This window comes from Rattus rattus, chromosome 1, assembly GCF_011064425.1.
Source record: "Rattus rattus isolate New Zealand chromosome 1, Rrattus_CSIRO_v1, whole genome shotgun sequence".
Lineage (NCBI taxonomy): Eukaryota > Metazoa > Chordata > Mammalia > Rodentia > Muridae > Rattus > Rattus rattus.
Window position 1 is genome coordinate 265,707,109 of NC_046154.1, and position 19,772 is coordinate 265,726,880.

Here is a 19,772-nt window from a genome sequence, read left to right on the forward strand (position 1 = left end):
GGTCAGAGTCCAGGGTCAGTCCATGTATAGTCTTTGGGTAGTGGCTTAGTCCTTAGAAGCTCTGGTTGCTTGGCATTGTTGTTCATAAGGGGTCTCGAGCTCCTTCAAGCTCTTCCAGTTCTTTCTCTGATTCCTTCAACGGGGGTCCCGTTCTCAGTTCAGTGGTTTGCTGCTGGCATTCGCCTCTGTATTTGCTGTATTCTGGCTGTGTCTCTCAGGAGCGATCTACATCCAGCTCCTGTCGGCCTGCACTTCTTTGCTTCATCCATCTTTTCTAATTGGATGGCTGTATATGTATGGGCCACATGTGGGGCAGGCTCTGAATGGGTGTTCCTTCTGTCTCTGTTTTAATCTTTGCCTCTCTACTCCCTGCCAAGGGTACTCTTGTTCCCCTTTTAAAGAAGGAGTGAAGCATTCACATTTTGATCATCCATCTTGAGTTTCATTTGTTCTAGGCATCTAGGGTAATTCAAGCATTTGGGCTAATAGCCACTTATCAATGAGTGCATACCATGTGTGTTTTTCTGTGATTGGGTTACCTCACTTAAGATGATTATTATCTCTTCCTTAAGCAATACAGGAAATCAAAAGCATTAAAATGCTTTCTCCTGTATACTACCTTCACAGTTGTGATGTTTGTTTTTTTATTCTTTTTCTCTTGGTTCTCACTTGTAGCCCACCATTTTGTGCATTCTGACAGTGTCTCTGTGGTGCTGTGAGAACTATGTTTCTCTAGTCAAATGTGGCAAGTTTCTTTCTGCCAGACTAAAGGAGCTGAGATATCACCATCTGAGGACTGGGTCAAGCTCACCTGTCAGCTACTGTGGTTTAGAATCAGTACACAGGACATTGAGCTACAGGCGTGAGGACCAGCCTCAGTATTATACATTCAAATAGACTCAGCCCTTGTACTTGGACTAAAAGCCATAGTTGGTATTCTTTACAGGCCTCTGGGACAGAGTCACGTGTTTCTTGCTAACCTATAGACTAAGACTATGATCTTGGGGATCCTGGCTTCACCCAGCCCTGTCATCTCCTATCAGTCTCCTCACGTGGATGTCTCTGGACTTTACTTCCTGTGACACTGTCAGTCCCGTAGCCTGAGTTCCCTTAACTCACCAAAGAACCGTGAAGATTAACATTTGCTTGGAAATGAATGAAACATGGAATATGAGATTCCGCTCAGTTGGTGGCTGATTCTGCTGTGGTTCAACCACACAATTATTCTGCATCACGACAGGTGCCTGAGAAAGTCTTCTAAGCATGGGGAGGAGGCGGAGCTCCAGTCTCCTGAGTCTGAGAAGAGCAAAACACGGATCTCACCGAGGGAAAAGACAAAACTGACAGGGCCAGAGCGGTGACTTAGCAGAACGTAGGGCAGAGAGAATGCTCTCGTCTGTACTCTTACGATGGTGGGTAAATGCCACCATACCTTTTTATTACACGCAGAATGAGCAGCAAGAGTAAATCCTAACGGCCACTGAAGAGTTTGGGAGTTGCTATGTTACTGTACGCTCCTGTAAACATCCTGCTGTGGTAGCAGATCTTGATAATGGAGAAGGCTAGATATGCACAGGAAAAGGATTGGTTGTACGAAAATATCTATGTCATTGGGTCAATGGTTTTATCAACAGGAGACTGCTCTGAAAACGTCTATGGAGAAGGCCATCTAGTCTGCTTCCTTTCTCCAGTTTCTCTTCTTTTTGTCTTCTGAGTGGTGTGTGTGTGTGTGTGAGAGAGAGAGAGAGAGAGAAAGAGGGAGGAAGAGAGAGAGAGAGGAGAGAGAGAGAGAGAGAGAGAGAGAGAGAGAGAGAGATCTTAGTGATATCAAAGTTTACCACCAGCAATTGCTGTTTGAAGCAGGATTCCTGGCATACATAGCTTTATGTACAGCTAGAACCCCTCCTACAGCAGCCTCTGCTTCAGACTTCCAGACAGGCTCAGATATCCCAAATCCTACTGGGAAAGCACAGACTACCCTGCCCTTTTTAAGCACAATGTCGGCTCACAGATGAGCTAAAGAGGCAGAGAGTTGGCTGTTTCCTCACTGGGCTCCCTCCAGAGCTCTTCTGAAGAAGGAGACTGGGGAAACTGTAGCTACAATGTGTGCACTGACTCAAGTGTGCTTTGGGCAGTGCCTCCAGGCACGGTTCCTCAGAGACATAGAGCCAGCTTCCCTCATGGCCTCCAGCCTTTGGAAGCCTGTAGTTCACTTATTGTCAATCCTGAGGAGACTTTCACTTCCGATGGAAGCTGAAGTAACGTGGTTTGTTGGGAGGAGAAAGCTTGGTAGGTTTGAGGAATATATTCTAATCCAGTTTTGCTACATCAGTCAATCTCAGAGTGGGAAAGAAACAGGGGACATGTAAGCATTTGGGGTGACATCAAAGAGGGTCTCCTGTATCCGTGTTGGGCTTCATTCACCCACAGGAAGTTCATCTCAGACTGGTCTGATGTGCTAGGCTGTTTATTAAGAAGAGTAATTAGACAAACCTGCCGGTGTAGATCAGTCTGTGGAGAGCTATCATAGACCGGAATTACGGCAACGGCAGATGGGGTAAGAATGGGAGATAAGAGAACCATTTCATAGGCAAAGGTCAGTTCTTAAAGACACTTAAGTGGGAGAATAAAGAAATAACCACGCAAACCTAGACCTGGCTGGCTAAGTTATAAAAGCAAAGGAGTCGGAGAGGCTAGACAGGGGTGGGGGGTGGGGATTGGCACAAGGAGGTACTGGGAGGGGCTGATATTGGCATGTAGAATGAATAAATAAATACATTTAATAATTAGAAAATAAGCATGAGTTTGGGAAGATCAGACTTAGGACACTTGTGACATAAGCAAGGCCCAGTCACCTGTGGTGACTTCAGCTCTGCTGTTGGCACAGAAACTTCTGGAGCTGAAGAGCAGGGCTGAACTCTGAGAAAACAGGAGCGAGCCTGCCTCTCCTCCCTCACTGAAGGTGAGGTCACCTGCTTTTGTTTTCTTATCTCTGTGACATTTTGAAATGGCAAGTCCTCACTAGCTGAGCAGATGTATCTGGCTCTGTCCCCTTGGGAGACAAGGGTCACATCTCCTTGTGTTCCCACATTTCCTTCTATTTCTCTTATGGGCTACATGCTGTTGCCCCCTCTGAGCTCGCTCTGGCCATGGTTGGAGTGTGGTTCTCGTTTAACTTCTTTTCAACCCACTGGATTAATCCCCCCCTACCACCTTCTCTCTCAAATAGTAGTATTTTCCAACAAACACAATAATGAGATTTAAAAAAAAAAAAGAAGGAATAGACATTGGTAGACGCCTCTGATGTCTGTGGTATCCAATATTTACCTTTCCAATACCAAATAATTGCTATTTATATTTTAAAATATTTATGATTTGAAACACATATCTACTCCAGAGCAAAACTGTTAGACGTACAAGGAAGCATTAAGCAGAAAGTAGTTACAATAAGAGCAGTAGATGCCAACGACTCTTGTGTTGACTTTATAAGACTTTTTCTTTGAATATAAAACCTTTTTAATGGACTGGAGATATAATTCAGAGGTTAGGAGCAGTTGCTGCTCTTCCAAAGTTACCCACATCAGCCAGCCCCATGGCCACCCACACTCAAGTGACATCACTCACATACCACAGACACACATACTCATACACACTCATGGCCATTCACACACACACACGCACACACACACACACACAAAATCTAAAAAACTATAAAAACTTAAAACCAGCTTCATGTGTTATATAAATTTGTGGATTGTTATGCTCTTTAAACATTTTACCAAGATCATTTCCCATTTCACAAGTGCTCCTTGGAACCATTGTTTAGGATACTGAAGATTGTTAGAAAACTTGACTGTTAAAAATTACATGGGGCTGGTGGTGGACCTCCAGAGGATGTGCTGAGCATGTGTGAGGTTCCGGGCTCAATGTCCAGAATTACAAAAAGAAATAAAGAAATGGGTATGCGGAGAAGGAGGGAGGGAGAGGGAGAGGAAGAGGGAGAGGGAGAGAGAGAGAGAGAGGTAATAATTATATGGTAGTAAAAATGCTGATAAAATTTCAATTAACTTTGATGGTCCATGCTTAATAAAAATGTAGACTAGATAATGCAAGGCTTGAAATTAATTTTCAAATCACCAAAGTGATCAGATTAACTCATCACGCAGTAGAAAAGCATGCTGACTAATCAGAAGCCCAATGCAAAAGCAATTTATCGTACACTTGGGCTAATAACCGTGAGAGAATCTTAGTAGATGGACAGTTAGACAAAAACTAGCTTTACGTGAATCAGATAATTCACTTAGTTTGTCTGTTCAAATATTTTTAAACACTACTAAAAGTTCCTCTAGTTGCTAATAACAGACTCCATTTGACAACATTTAATAGAATTTTAAAATTGAGATTTGTGTGTGTGTGTAAATACTTCCACATGAAAAGCTACTAGTTCACAGAAGTCTAGACCATCAGTTTTCAGTGTTTAAAAAAAATAGATGATAACACGATGTGAGGGTTAAACTTTATGGTGAACTATTCATTGTATGAGTGCAGGCAACAAGGTAAGACCTAACTCAGAAAATCCCTGTTCCTGACATCTTGCTGTGAATGAGGCATGCACATTTTGTAGGAGCTCTACTGGAAAACGGGAATGTGTGAATTTCCCAGCAATGAGCTTGCTCCCTTCTGGGAGATTAGATCTAAAATGAACACCTTTCTGCTTGAACAGAAAGCTCCAATGCCTTGGAGGGTGCTGCTGTTTTATTTGCTTTGTTTCTGAGTAAAGAAAAACCTGTGAATGACACAAATGTGTTAGCATTAGCATCATTTTAACCTTTTGCTATGCTTTTTTAATAAATATATTTTTTAGATTTTAATTTCCCTTGTTAAGTGGGAAGTCTATGTACACACACATTTAGCTATGCTGAGAGTCGCAAACCGGGCACAGTGGCTCAGGTCAGTTATCCCAGCGCTGCTGAGACTGATGCCAGACATCACAAGTTCAAGGCCGGCCTGAGCTACAAAGTGAGACCCTATTTCCAAAAACAACAGCAGCTAAACAACTACAACAAAAACCCAAACAAGCAAACAGAAGTAAAAAGCCTTAGTTCGTCAAATGAGGAAACGAACTGAAAAGTTGGTCAATTACTGTGGCATTAGTAGGATCCTGACGGCAGTCAATGTCTGGTGTGTTTTCCTCTTATGATGACCAGGGGAAAACCTTCAATCTGTGGCATAAACTAGCTGAGAAGAAACGAGCAATGAGAGCCTAGTGCTTCATTAAAAGGTCTATTTCCAGCTCCGGAAGCCGGCTGAAGCCAGCTGAGGGAAGTAGAGTACATGTGTCAACAGGTTTATTTATTTCCTATTTCTTCCCTGTTAATCTTCCTTTTATGTTTCCTTAATAATTCATGCTGAAGAACTTCCTGAATTCTTTTCAAACAAAGAGAAGCGTTGACAAATTTCTGTTGTGTCAACAGAGACCTGGGGCGTCTTCCAGCCTGAAATTCAATGTATAATATCTGAAATAGATAAATGTACGCCCTGTTTCTCATTCATCAGACCTGCGGGTCCATTGATGCCTTTTAGTGCGTGTTATTAGATTTTTCTTTTTTGCCAGTCATGTAAAGATGGGATACACACTTTGTGTGTATGATGCGTTAGCTTAAACAAATAAATAAATAAAAGCAGAAGTGACGGCCGCAGAAGGAAGGAATGGAAAGGGACATCTAGAATATTCCATCAAGTGGTGATCTTGCTGAGAGCCTACTCAGCGAGAAGACGTAGAAAAACAATAGATATGAAATTCTGTACAAATATAGGATCAGCCCTTCTCCATGTCGTTAATCAGTGGATACTTACTGGGAGAATCATTAATATCCACTGTGGTGCTAATCTAAAATAAAGAATAGCAAAGCCCTTCCAATAATTAATTTCGTGGATTACATTTCTTACTGACCATTACATTTGATAATAAAGCACTGATTTTAGACTTTCACAGGAAAGCCTGGAGAGATTTTAAATCGTCACCTGATCACATTCTTAACTGATGTCTAAAAAAAAATGAGTATAAAAATAGAATATAAAAATTATGATAAATAAACTCTGGGACATAGTTTTATTCCATACAATGTTCACAGAATAAAAACCCCTTTAGTGTTGCTGTGACATTTGGTTAATTTGAACTACCCATGACTGTGGTTCTTAGCCTCCCGAATGCTGCGACCCTTTCACACAGTCCCTAATGTTGTGGTCACCCCCAACCCTAAGATTATTTTTGTTCTCGCTTCATAATTGTAATTGGGTTACTGTTATGAGTCATCACGTAAATACCAGATCTGCGACCCCCCCACAGGGGTCACGCCCCACATGTTGAGAACCAATGACCTGCGGTAAAATCTGAGCTTGTAGAATTTAGTTTGTCAGTATGGAGCTCCAACACGAAGCACACTGTGTGGACTGATCGAATCAGATCAATGTCCCCATTCAAGGTCAAGAAGTCAATTAACACACTCCTGTTTTTTCTTTCTTTCATTAACACGTAGCCTGAGTTAATAATGATAAACTGTCATACTTATGCTATTGAGGTCAGACTTTCACAGGTCTAGCCCCAACCAAATCTATCCCCTGGGTTTATTTTAAGGTGTGGTGCTAGAACTCTTAACCCTTCCTCCCTCTCTCTTTATCCCTCTCCACCTGCCCTACCTTGTTTTTTTATAACTTTTGTCCTACATGCTTAGCATGATTTCCTGTATGTCAAAAGATGGACAGCCAGTGGTGTTGTTTTCCACCTGGGAGAACCATCATAACACTAACCGTCCTACCCCAATTCTATAATCCCATAGTTTAGTTCTCTTGCCCCTCAGGACATCCCGTGAAGGCTCAGACCTCCCTCTGCCTTCTGCACAATACTCACTCTGCACAATAGAAGAGCTTTGTCTCTCTGCCTGTTCGACATAGTATGATACCTCTCTCAGGTGAATGCCTACAGCCTTTCATTGTGTGACTGGGGTTGTCTGCTGCTATGAAGCAGCCTCCTGAATGACAGGTCTCATTGCTTTAGCTCATCTCCTTTACTTCATGGCCAGAACAAACGCAACCAAGAACTGCAATCAAGTCGGGGACAACCGTTCCCTGTCCTTTCCAACCAGTGACTTCACAGAACGCACGCCGCCAGTACCAAAGAAGCCTTGCTAGCATGTCCTTTTGGAGAAAATCCGTTTTCGGTGGTTTAAAGAAAACAGCTTACAAATGTGGAGGTGAAGGAACAGTAAAGGCAGCAGCGGGCCACAGCACAGCAGCGTCCTGTTGAAGCGACAGCAGGGATTGAACGTCTCCTCAGAGTCGGGGCTCAGATATAAAAGTGTAGCCAGCTCTTTCTTCTTCTAACATTTTCGACAGACGTTGAGGGCTGAAAGAGCACAGAGCTATTTTCAGTTCAAGCCTTTTCTCTGGTCATCACCCTGACAAGGTTGGCCAGACAGCAAACACTTAAGTTCTGAGTGGTGGGCTCTGTCTCCTTCCCTCTCTAAGCTGTGCGGCACAATCGGTCAATCTCTCCATTCTACCACACCTAACACCCCCTTGCTGGCACCGTTAGTCCAAGCTCCTGTGTGGTAATTAAAGATTAATACGTGAGCAAGCAAGGGGCGTTAATACGGAGCAGTTCAGGCGAATGACGTCTAGAAAGCCAATGGGCTTTTCCTCTGAGCTCTGCCACAAAAATCACACGCTCAGTATGAGAAAGCCACTTCCACTTATGAAGGATAGAAACACAGATAAATTATCTTTAAGTTAATCTTAAATAATTCCAGAAAATGTATAATAATGTTAATTTCCTAAAAAAAAAAATTCAACCAATGCTAATGTTAAAATACAAGGAATTTTTGAATTGGCCTGAGCTAAATGCTAGAAAAACAAGTCTTTTTTTTCTCTCAATAGTCCTAATTTAGAATGTGTAATTTATGTAAGATGCAAATCTCTGCCTTCGTATCTTGAGCACCTTCTCCCTCCTCTGACTAGGACTTTGGTTATGAGTCCGTCCCACGCTACTGCCACACTGGGCTGTTCCCCCAAACACAGCGGCTCTCACCGGAACCCTTCCTCTCATGGCTCATCTCCCCTGACTTTACCAAATGTCTCACTGAGGTCCACTGAGTCCTTCTTGTCTTTCGGTCTCCATGTATACCATGAGCTTTTCAGAGACCCTTAGAGCAGAAATTTATTAGTCAAAAAGAATCAAGCCTTGGAACTCAAGGAAACAAAGAGAAGACATGTGTTCCATTTCTGCTTCTGATTATCACTGCCTGGGAGTGGCCACAAAATAAATACCCATGCTGGTTTTGAGTTCTCCTGTCTACAAAACAAAGCTTACAGTAGATATGAGGATCAACTAAAATTGACCCAAGGAAGAGAAGACCCATCCAGGTACAAAACAAACAAGACAAAAGCCAAGAGCTTTTCTCTTTCCCAACTGGAAGTGGCAAAGGGTGCTAGTATAATCCAAGCCAGGGACTATGGCTGTGTCCCTGCACAGCCATATCCTCCCCTTTTCTGAGCCTTTCCCCAGACTCTACATATAGCATCAATAGTGAGCTTGAGCTGTTCACTGTCTACATTCTTGCAAGTTCAAGTTCAAAAGAGAGAAGACTAATGGTTTATTCTGTGCTAGCGAAAGCCATGGTCCCATTTTCAATGATCTTGAATGAGACCCTTGACAGGGTCACCAGTGCTAGGGAACCACAGTGGACTAATATCTGGGGTGTGAGTCCATTCTTCAAGTTAGGAAATTGCCCCTAAACATACACATAAAGTGAAAGAAACTGTTAAAAAAAAAATAGCATCTCAATTCCAAAAAGAGAGTGAAGGAGTACTGGACAGTCCACAAAAACACTACTGTGCACACTATTGCTCTCCTAGGTTTCAAATTAAAGAAGGCAGGGTTTCCAAATATTTTAGCACAGTTTTTGATTTACAAGAGCTTTCTCAAGCCAAGGGCGATGTGAGTGTTTGGAAAGGACATGGGGGAGGATACAAGGGCACGTGGGACATGAATAAAGACAGAAACTGTTTGCAGCGTCTGGGCTAGTGGGGCAGGTTAGGCAGCTTGAGGCATATGTCTGAAAGAGTTGTTGGTACCTCCGATCTTTCCTGCCTTGCCTTTCTTCTGAATTGCCATTAAGTAAACAGTCCTTACCAATCACTCCAACCAGATCATCCTATGTAGCCAAAGACCCAAAAGAAAAGATGGCTAATAATTATGGACTTAAAGCCCTCCAATCTTGAGCCAAGTTAACCTTCCATTTTAAAAGTCAATTAGCTCAGGCATTTGTCACAGTGTTGGAATATTACCTAACACGGAGAAGAATTCGGATCACCTAACATACTGCAGCTGGCTGTCTTACATAACAAGCATCTCCGGCCCTTGCATATCTTTGCAGCCTCTTTTACACCATGACCCCTCATCCGGGTCAACTTTAAACTCTTCACTCCCAACACACTAACTACTGAAAGTTCCCTTGACATGGAGGATTGTCCTCTGTCTCTGTGCCTCTGTATGGTCAATATTTCTCTTCTTTGAAAAGCCAACCTTTTTAATTCTAAGACATTTTGCTGTGTTCTTGTGTCCCCAATCTCAAGGTGACCAGCACTACTTTGGAGTTCCTTTTCTGCCCTACTCAATAAGAGTGAAATTAACTGTGTGTGCACATGCATGTGTGCACGTGTGTGTGTGTGTGTGTGTGTGTGTGTGTGTCTGTGTCTGTGTACACCTATGCCAAAGGAAGTGATTTCAAAATCAAAGAGGGAATCATGATAAGAGAAATAACTTCACAATGGGAATCCTAGGAATGATTTAGACCTGGTTGACAGTGCAGACGGCAGATGTGGAAGCCTCTGCCTCTGCTGGGGTGGTGCTCTTTCACCAGCAAAAAAGCAGTAGTGAGGGTGAAAACGATTTCTGTTGACAAACTCACGAGCTGAAGAGATGGGGCAGTAGTTTTCATCTTGTGGCTTCCTTGTCACTCATGAAGCATGGACAAGGCTGACTGGTAATCAGAAGGAGAGGATAGGTACCCTAGTAGAGCTGCTGGAAAGGGGTATGAAATGACAGCTTGGGAGAGCAGAAACTTGGGGTGAACCTAAAAATGACATAATAGTCTGAAACGACATATTAACTAATGGTGAGACATTCCTATTGGAACTGTGAGACAAAGAGGGAAAAAGTACAACATCTTTTAAGAAAGTAGGAAAGCGATTATTTTAACCACTTTATCCACCTTGGAGCAGGGAGGTAGGCAGAAAGTTCTACTCCTAGCTGAAGAGCTATTGACAGATTATACATTCTGGAGGGCAGGGGTTGGTTTTCTTTAGGAGTATAGTCCCTGGTAGTTAGATCGTACTCCACTGGAAGGCCACATATCTTGATGTTGACAAGATGATTGAAGGCTTCTAGTAGACATTATAGATTGTGTGTGTGTGTGTGTGTGTGTGTGTGTGTATGTGTGCATGCGTGTGTATGTGTAACACAAATTAGGCATGATAGGTTTAATGGGGAAGGGACACAAAGTTGAATAAGTAGGTCAGGGAGGATGGATCTTGGAGGCGTTGAGGGAGGGGTATATATAGTCAAAACACACTGTACAAAATTCTCAAAGAGCAAATTTAAAGCTGGGCAATACAGAAGAGAACAGAAAAGTAACCTGACACTGAAGGAGTAGTGTTTTTTAAGCAGCTCCAGCTAAGATGTGTGGAGTGGATCTTCCCAGAGCATCCATGGTCACTGGGATGTGTGCACTCATCCAGGACCACTCAGCTCCTCAGATAGGAATACAAGAAGGTAAATACATAGACTTAACAACCGTTGCCCTTGTGCACATAATACAATGCGGTGAACAAAGGAAGTGTGAATTTCTAATAAGAAATGTCATTTTGTCTACATGCGGATTGAAAGCCATATAAGGGCTGAGGGGAAAGTATGAGCAAAGCATTCACAGAGAAAAGTAGAAAGTCCAGAGACTAAACGTTTCATGACAGAACAAAGGTGCTAAAGGGAGAATCTGAGAATCATGGCATGTCGGATCTCCTTAGACAGTGCAGTGCTTGACGTCGTTACTTTAAATTAAAGCACGTGGCTGATGGCCTAGACTAAAAGATGGTCAAGTTGTATTTTATACTTATGTGAAACACCTATATGAAGTCCTGCATGACACACAATGAATAGGTGCTAATAAAAATATTACTTAAAATAACCTAAACATTAGAAGAATAAATAACCCAGTCAATAAATGAACAGATGAAGAACAGATACAAAGTGCACAACAGATACAAGGGAAAAAAAAGTGTTCACCATCCTCGAGCCATAGGGAAACGTAAAACTATACTGAGATTCCATTTTTAAATCACTCAGAATTTCTGTCATCAAGAAAAAAATTGTTAAACGTTGGCAATGATATAGGGAAAGCAGAAACATTGTACACTATTGGCGGGAGTCTAAATACTATAGTCACTTTGCAAATCCATATGGCAATTCTTCCAAAACCTAAAAATAGAACTATGTCTAATCTAGTTACATTTCTGCCAGACATTTACCCAAAGGATTCTAAGCCATTATGCAGAAGAGCTGTCTTCTGCAGCATTCTTCACTGTAGCCAAGTCATGGAATGAGCTAAGTGCCCAATCATATGGATGAATAAAGACCATTGGTGAACACAATTGACTAAGAAAGATGAAACTGTGTCTTCAGGACAAAGAATGGAGCTAGAGAACATCCTGTTAAGTGAGAAAAAGCCAGACTCATGAGGATTAACAGCATATATTATCTCCCATCTGCACAGTCGAACAGCCACAAAGAGACTTGAGATCAAGAAGGGGTGAGCAGTGGTAGCAGACGAGTGTAGGGAATGGACATATAAACAGACTAAGTGCCTTACACGGATATCGAAAACATGAGTCCTATATATACACGTAAATCTTATATACATACATTATAAATATACATGTTAGGAAGCCCTTTCTCGCATACAATTAGTATGTACTAATGAAACTAATTTTAGAATGACATTTGCAAATAATACTCCTTGTACATTGCGCTGGCATTTTAAGTTGTTCTTATGGAAAACTCCCAAGAACTAATCATCACAAATGACTGTGATACTTGGCAATGCCATTAGAAAGATAATCAGCTGTCATTTCAATCTTCACTCAATGCTTAAGACTCAACACTTAAATCTTGGATCCCTAGATCCTTAAAAGATCATCTACCAGTAGTGACAGTCTCCTTAAAAGACCAGCAAACATGATCTGCTGCACACAGATTCCCCATGGTTTTTATGTGCACCCTGTGCTCATTGTAGATAGCATGAGGTTTCTCCTATGACCTAGCTATAATGGCTAAATGTCCAAAAGGAAAGGAAATCAGTATATCATGGAGATATCTACCTCCCATGTTTATAACAGCATTCATCATAATTGCTAAAATATGGGATCAGCCTAGGTGGACTCCAAGTTCCATAAAGTCACCTGTTCCAGTAGACCCGAGAGCAGAAGTTTATGGGACATTATTCTTATATCTTGGTTTTCCATTTCTACTTGTATTCCTACTCTAGACTTCTGATTACCAGCTTCTTCCTCAGTTTCCACTTGGGTTTTATCCATGTTCTTTAGTTTAAAGCCCTCATCAAAATGAGCATGTTTAAGTCAAGAGGATTCACAGCCCACAGCCCATAGCCCACAATGAGGAGCAGATAACTTGGGTCTATTTCTCAAAGAATTCATAAAGTCTGCACTCAAATAGCAAATTGAGGAATAATCTCAATGGAAAAGAAGTTGCTGATAAGGCCCAGAAGTGAGGAGATTGTCAAGGAGTCTTTGCTGTCTGCCTTATCTCCTAATGGGCTGAGAAATGAGACTTATTTGCTGTTGAATAATTTGTTATGAAGGCAATGATGTCTTTACTGGGACTTGGGACGAGGATTTTGTTACTTATATTATTCTTGTGTGATGTGAGTTTCCGTTGCCTAGAAGATAGTAGTGTTGGAGTAGTAAGAGGCTTCCCTTCTCTGCAGGGGTTAAACTTTCCAGTTTCAACAGACTTTTTTTTTTTCAGTAATTTTCAAAGCATTTCCTTAATCATTATCAATATACAACACTACTGAAGACAGTGATGTGAATGGCCCTCCTCTCTTACTGTCTCCTTTGAGATGACTGCCCTCGCTGGTCTTAGATATTATTCCAGCTTGAGTTATAGTATTTTCTCACCCAGTGCTTAGAGTCTTACCCACAGAACAAAAGTTTGATTATTGTCTTCCTTGGAAGTTCTTAATTCCTTCCTAGACTCAACCATAAAAGATAATTTTTTCCCACGGTGTTCTAATACAACTCATTTCTGTTTTTCCAAATAAAACAAGTATATACTTTTCAAATAAAATGTATTCTGATTAAATATATTTTAATCAAAAGCATTATTATAACATAATACTTGTGCATATTTCAGGAGAGGACTATGAGAGTTAAGACATGTACACAATATGTGAGTGATTGTGTTCATTGAATTACCAAATCCTTGGCTTCAGACATTGGTCATCTCGTTACTTTGAGAATATGCAAAATCCTTTCTACTAGCTACTTTGGAATATTCAGTTACTGGTAGTGACGAGTATCAATGACACCATGGGAGTTATTCCCCTCACCCAGTGTTGCACCCTTGTGTCTGAGCTTTTCACCCCGGCCTTCCCCCTGCACCCTTTACAGACTCTGGGAAACACCCTTCTAAGTCTCCCTTCTGTGGGATGCATTTGTTATTCCCATATAAACAAGAACACTCAGTATTTGTTTTTGTTTTTGTTTTTTTTTTTGGTTCTTTTTTTCGGAGCTGGGGACCGAACCCAGGGCCTTGCGCTTCCTAGGTAAGCGCTCTACCACTGAGCTAAATCCCCAGCCCCAGTATTTGTTTTAATGGGGCCATTTCACCAGACAGAATGACCTCCATCCTTTTTGCTGAGAACGACAGACTGTTGTTTTGACGGCTAAGCCATATTCCATGGTGTGTATAAACAACATTTTCTTTGTCCAAATGTTTCTGGATCCTGGTTGTTTCCATACCTTGGTGATTATGACTAGTGCTGCAAAAAACCATGAGATTGAGGTGGCTTTGTGACAAACTGATTTCTTCTTCTTCGGATATTTACTATGGGGTGGAATAGCTGGATCATATGGGGACATTGAAAGCCCTCCGTACTGATTTCTGAATGCCTGTGTTAGATTGCATTCCCAATACTGGGCTATCTTCCTCCTTCACTCGTGGTCTCTCCTTCTCATTTTAATGAAAATACAGTGGCTCTCAGTAAGTAAGAAGATGATTAAATGATAGGCTCATTCTTGTCCTAAGAGTAGGATACCTGACAGAAAGCTCCTGTGACTCCAATCTTGTCCACCCACCATCTACATACAAGCTAATTCTCACAGGAATGGATGGATGCCATGGTTTGATTTAAAAAAAGAAAAAAAGGATTTTTTTCCATTCCCAGGGCAGGGCATTCTTGAAGCGTGTTTATGGCCAAATGAATGTGGTTGTGCCAGGTGTGTGAAGTTCCCATTTACTGTCACAATGACATACGTGACGTTAGCACTGCTGTCTGCATCGGGGCAGGAGGCCTGAAGCTTGCACACACCCATGGAGGAGCCAGCAGCCTTTCGCTTTTATGGTTTTCAAATGAATTCCTGGTAGACAGAGAGCAGAGCACGAAGACGCAGGAAGCATGGTGTGTTCCTTCAGGCGCTTCCTTAGAAGCCAGCCTGGGACCCACGAAGGAGTGATGGACGCAGCTTCTGCTGCAGATCCACCTCACGGCGTCTGCACAGCTACCCCGGCCCCAAACCGGCACATGATAGAAGCTGCTTCTTAGCAGCTTTGCCATGCAACTACAAGAACCTCCACTGTGAAGGGTGCATCTCCACGAACCTGTGTGAATTGTGTAGTCACCACAGGAAGCACAGTAGGACCGCACCACCGGTGCTGGGCTCCCTGTGAGCTGTGAGATCTAAGTCATCATACCCGGAAGTTCTAACCCGGAAGTTCTAACCCCGGAAGTTCAGCCCACGAATTAAAACTGCGGGTGGCTGAGGAGCCAGTGCCATAGAGACCAGGCTTACGTGTAAATTCAAAGACCTCATTTGGGAGCCCCAGCCCTCATGTAAATTATAAACCCTGCACACTGACACTTGAGTGTACTCCCAGTGCTTAGGAGAACAAAACTGGAACACTCCTGGGACTTATGTCCCAGCCAGTCTCACCGATCGACGAACTTCTAGCTCTGTAAAAGTCCCTGACTCAAAAAGATGGGGCGAGAAATAGGGCTCGGCTGGCAAAGGTGGTGAACTGCATGTCCGACTACCTACATTCATCCCCTGAAACTACATAGTAGAAGGAGAGACCTGACTACTACAAGTTGTGCTTTGACCAATAGACACAGATTCAATACATAAATATAAAGGAAAATGTTTTTCAGTGGAAGAATGTGATTGAAGAAGAGACTGACGTCCATTCTTGCCTTCCAAGCACCCATGCACACAAATAAACATGTGCATGCGCACATGAAGCGATGAATTTTCTGCCTGCAGTGATAGGGACTAACCCCCGTTGAATCACATTTTACATGATCTCTTTTTGTGTGTATGAGTGTTTGCCTACATGTAGGACTGCCCATGGAGTTCAGAAGAAAGTGTCAGGTCCACCCACATCTTCAACTACAGACAGTTGTAAGCCACCCAGTGGATGCTCGGAATCAAGCAGGAGTGCTCTGGAAGAGAAGCCAGAGACCTGAACCATCCTTCAATCTCCAGTTTGTTCAGTGAATGTATTAAAAGAAAAAAAACCAAAACAAAACCCAAAGACATCAACGTGTTATGATGTTGTATTAAGGGATGAACACATAGCATTGTATCTTGGATTAATCTGAGCCCAAAAGTCTGAATTTTGTACTTCTGCCCTTTTCTTCCTGTCTTCTCTACCTGTCTGTAGATCATGGTTTATTGGCCTAGCTGTGATTTGTCCGTTGTGTGTGCCTCTCTGATATCCTGCTGTACCTAGTTTTACCTGCTTTTCTCTGTATTTACTGAACAGCATAGAAAACAGGAAGTGTGAAGGGAATGAGGGACTCATTGCGGAAGTCCTTAAAGTTTTACAAAGTGAAATGTTTAGTAGCATAGCAAAAGCGGAGTAAACAATACTGTATACACAGAGGCAAGCTACACCCGTGTCATTTACAACATGGATGGTAGGTGTTTATTTTGAGTTTGCTTTCGACTGTTGGCGGCCTCCAGCAGATGGTTACCACCACACAGAGGCAGACACACATACATGAGTTCAGGTCAGGGGCATGGGAGAGTGCACGACCTAAGATTAAAGCCAGGTGTTAGCTTAGTTAGCTGACTGTATAGGTAGTCCAAGGCAGAGTAAGGTCAGTTTTTCCATGGTTCTCTCAGGAAGGCTGGCTTTACCCAGGCTGGGTACACAGTAGGACAGCAGGTCAAGTACATATTCTTAAGCAATCGCATGGTGTATTGTGGACTTGCTATAAACTGCCAAAAGTTCAATCTTTTAGAGGTCGGGAGATAGTTTTTCCTAAAACTGTGTAATTACACCACATTTATATACATTATAATAATGAGTCTTTTAAAGGAATTTTATTTATCAGTTTTGCTTCTCGAGTACACCTGCAAGAGAACAGAAGCTTGGAGCAAACACCAGATTTCGGTGCTGGGATGCTTAAATAGGAAGCCTAAAACACCTGTGCAGAAAGTCTGACGCAGGCGACTAGACACAGGAGGGTGTGCGCCGTCTCAGAGAGTGGTGTCCTGGAAATCTAGTCTAGGAAGAGAATTTTAATACCCTTCACACGGGTTCAAAGATATGAAAATATTGAAAAAAAAAGTACCTCAAGGTCTTAGTGGGTTTTTTTTTTTCTTTGAATACTTGGGTAGCTACTTATGGGTAGCTCTAGGGATTCTGTTGTTAATAGATTCATTCAATCTTCCTGCACAGCACTCTGCACTCACACAGACCCCCGAAAGTGGGCAGAGAACTCTAGGAATTCTGTGCACACACTGGGAAGTATATCCATATGCTAATGCCTTCCTTGGCCCGAGATGTCTTTCCTTAGCTCTGGGGAGACAGCTGAAGCTCTTGAGAACCTTTGATGGCCTTGATTTGCAGGCGGCTCTCTGCAAAGTATTCGGGCTTCTGTGGATGAAGAAGAAGATGAAGAGTCTTGGGCAGTGCGCTTGTTTGCTCACTGTGTTGCTGGAAGAGGCAGATCTGTGGCTGTGACTCCTCCCTGGCCGTCCGGGTTCAGTTTGGGGCTGTGAGCCTCCAGAGCTAGAAGCAAGCTGTCAGTTTGGAGGAGACCCTTGCTTAGTATATGTGTTTCCCCTTCGGGTGATACATGCAGTCCTTGTAACCCATTCTGCCCTAGGACAGAAAGATTTCCCACCTTTCTCTGCTTCCTAGACAGCTTGGTTGGTTTCTTGTAGCTGTTCATTTTTGAGATTGTAATTTAATTACAATGTTTCTCCCTTTTTTCTCCCTTCAAACCCTCCCACATACCTCTCCATAGGATGTTACTTGTATCTATATCTTCTTTTGCTTTTGTTTCTGTTTTGTTTTTCTTGACCTAGTGTCTCCCCATATAGCTCTGGCCATCCTGGAACTAACACTGTAGACAGACTAGGTTGACTGGCCTCAAATTTAACAGAGGTGCACCTGCCTCTCAAGGGCAGGGATTAAAGATGCTGTTAATAGATTCATTCACCATGCCCAGCTGAACATTTGGCACTGAACAATCAATTGGTATGTTTTTTCCTGGGGACCATCTCCCCTGTTCCCGGGTACCTGTAACTCTTTGTGTAGGTTGAAGTCTCATGGCCTTTCCTCCATCCGGTTTGGCGTGTGTGCCAGCATTCTTGTTTAGCTTACTTTTAAAAGCTTTTAAAAGCCTCTGCTCACTTACAGTCCTGTGGTTTCATTTTGCACCAATCTGCAGCACTTGTCTCAGGGTAGAAGGCTACATTTTGTTTTATATTTGCTTTTGTCTATGATACTATTGGCTATTGGGGTTGATGATGGCAAATATCCTTCTTAAGTATTTACCCAGAGTTCATAGCACATTGTTTTCACATTGTAGCACAGTTTTCACTCAGTGACAAGGGCATCTCTGAGATGCTCAACTCAAGGGGAGGGAACTTCTCCAAGTGTTGCAGGATGATGTAGGAAGCATCCTCTTGTTTGCAGCCCCGTGAGCTTTTCTGCATTTAGCACCACTATCTCGACTCTTGGGTAGCTAAGCTGGGGCTCGCTATGTCCGTCTATTCCTTATACTGAAGCAAGACACTAAAGGTCAGGCGACTCATAAAGTACAGATAGGTCTCTCAAAGCTGGAGCCGGGAGGTTCAAGATGAAAGCAGAAGCAGCTTGGTCTCTCATTGGGCTCACTTTCTCACCAAGGGCGCTGTCTCCCCGTGACCTGCATGCTTCAGAGCAACTGAGCCCTCTGACCCTTTCTTCATAGGAACACTAATTTCTTTCACAGACTTACTACTCGTGACCTAACTACCTTCCAAAGGCCCTACCTCCTAATGGACAGTCACCTGGAGGGTTAGGATTTCAACATTCAGTTTGGGAAAAACAGACCTATATGGCCAAACCATTATATTATTCAGTATCATAATCATCTTATGTATACATGCTCACAAACATATTTCCCATCAAAAAGGAAAGACTTCTTTAATACAGGTTTGCTTTTACAAAAACCTACATAGCCAAGGAAAGATTGGGAAGGAATGACAGCATCCTTCCTCCTTGCAGTGGCTGAGCTCACAATAACACTCCTGTTTGTTGAGAAGGTATACCAACAGCACAGAGAAGGACACAGCTCCACGGGGCTGAAGCCAAGAGCCTGGCTTCCCTTCCAAATCACTCCCTCCTCTGACTACTTAGTAGTAGGTCTTACACTCTCCCCAGTAGGAACAAGTTTCCCAAGATTATAGCTGCGGTTTTCAACGCTTGGAATTGTGTGATTTATCTCAGTCAGCATCAGAAAGTGGCACAAGCCCATTTCATTATATGAAACTGAAATTTATTATTATTTTACCGGACATAAATCAGGAAATAGATCCAGTACACATTACCTGGAGCTGCCGTTCCCAGCCCCTCAGCGGTGCCTGTCACTGAATGTATTTTCTTGTTCGCTCACTGCTGTGTTCTGAATCATTGCCTCTGCCCTGTTATGGCGGTCGAAGTCTCTCCCTTCAGCTGGATGAACCCATTTCTTTCCAAGGTTGGGGGTTTCTGCAGGATAATGGAAAAAGCTGGCCTGACCTATACAAACCCTTGCTTCTTATCACATTGTATAAAACTCAGAGGAAGAACTAATGGAACGATTCAGCGTAGCTTTTGTTGTTGTTGTTGTTGTTCAAACTTATGTCATTTTATTACATAACAGACAAAAGAATCCATAGCAATGTTTGCAAAGCTTTTTCTACTTTCTTTGATATTCTCGAATACTTTATAATCCCAACTTAATAACCTATGCAGTTCGGCATGCAAATTTATGCAATTCTGCGTATTTCCAACTACAGAGTGGACATTTGAAAAAAAAAGTTGGTTTAAGTATTCAAAAAAAATCTTGATGAAAATAAATTTCAATGCTTTTGGTCCCAAACGTTAATTTAATTTCAGATGTTAGACGATGATGTTTAAAACTCCTCACAGTGACTGGAAATGC

At 42.4% G+C, this 19,772-nt stretch overlaps 1 protein-coding gene across 1 annotated transcript in view; it reads left to right on the forward strand.

The window, feature by feature from the left end:
• Pdzrn4 (PDZ domain containing ring finger 4) overlaps positions 1–19,772 on the forward strand; it is a 345,252-nt gene that overhangs the window by 299,138 nt on the left and 26,342 nt on the right.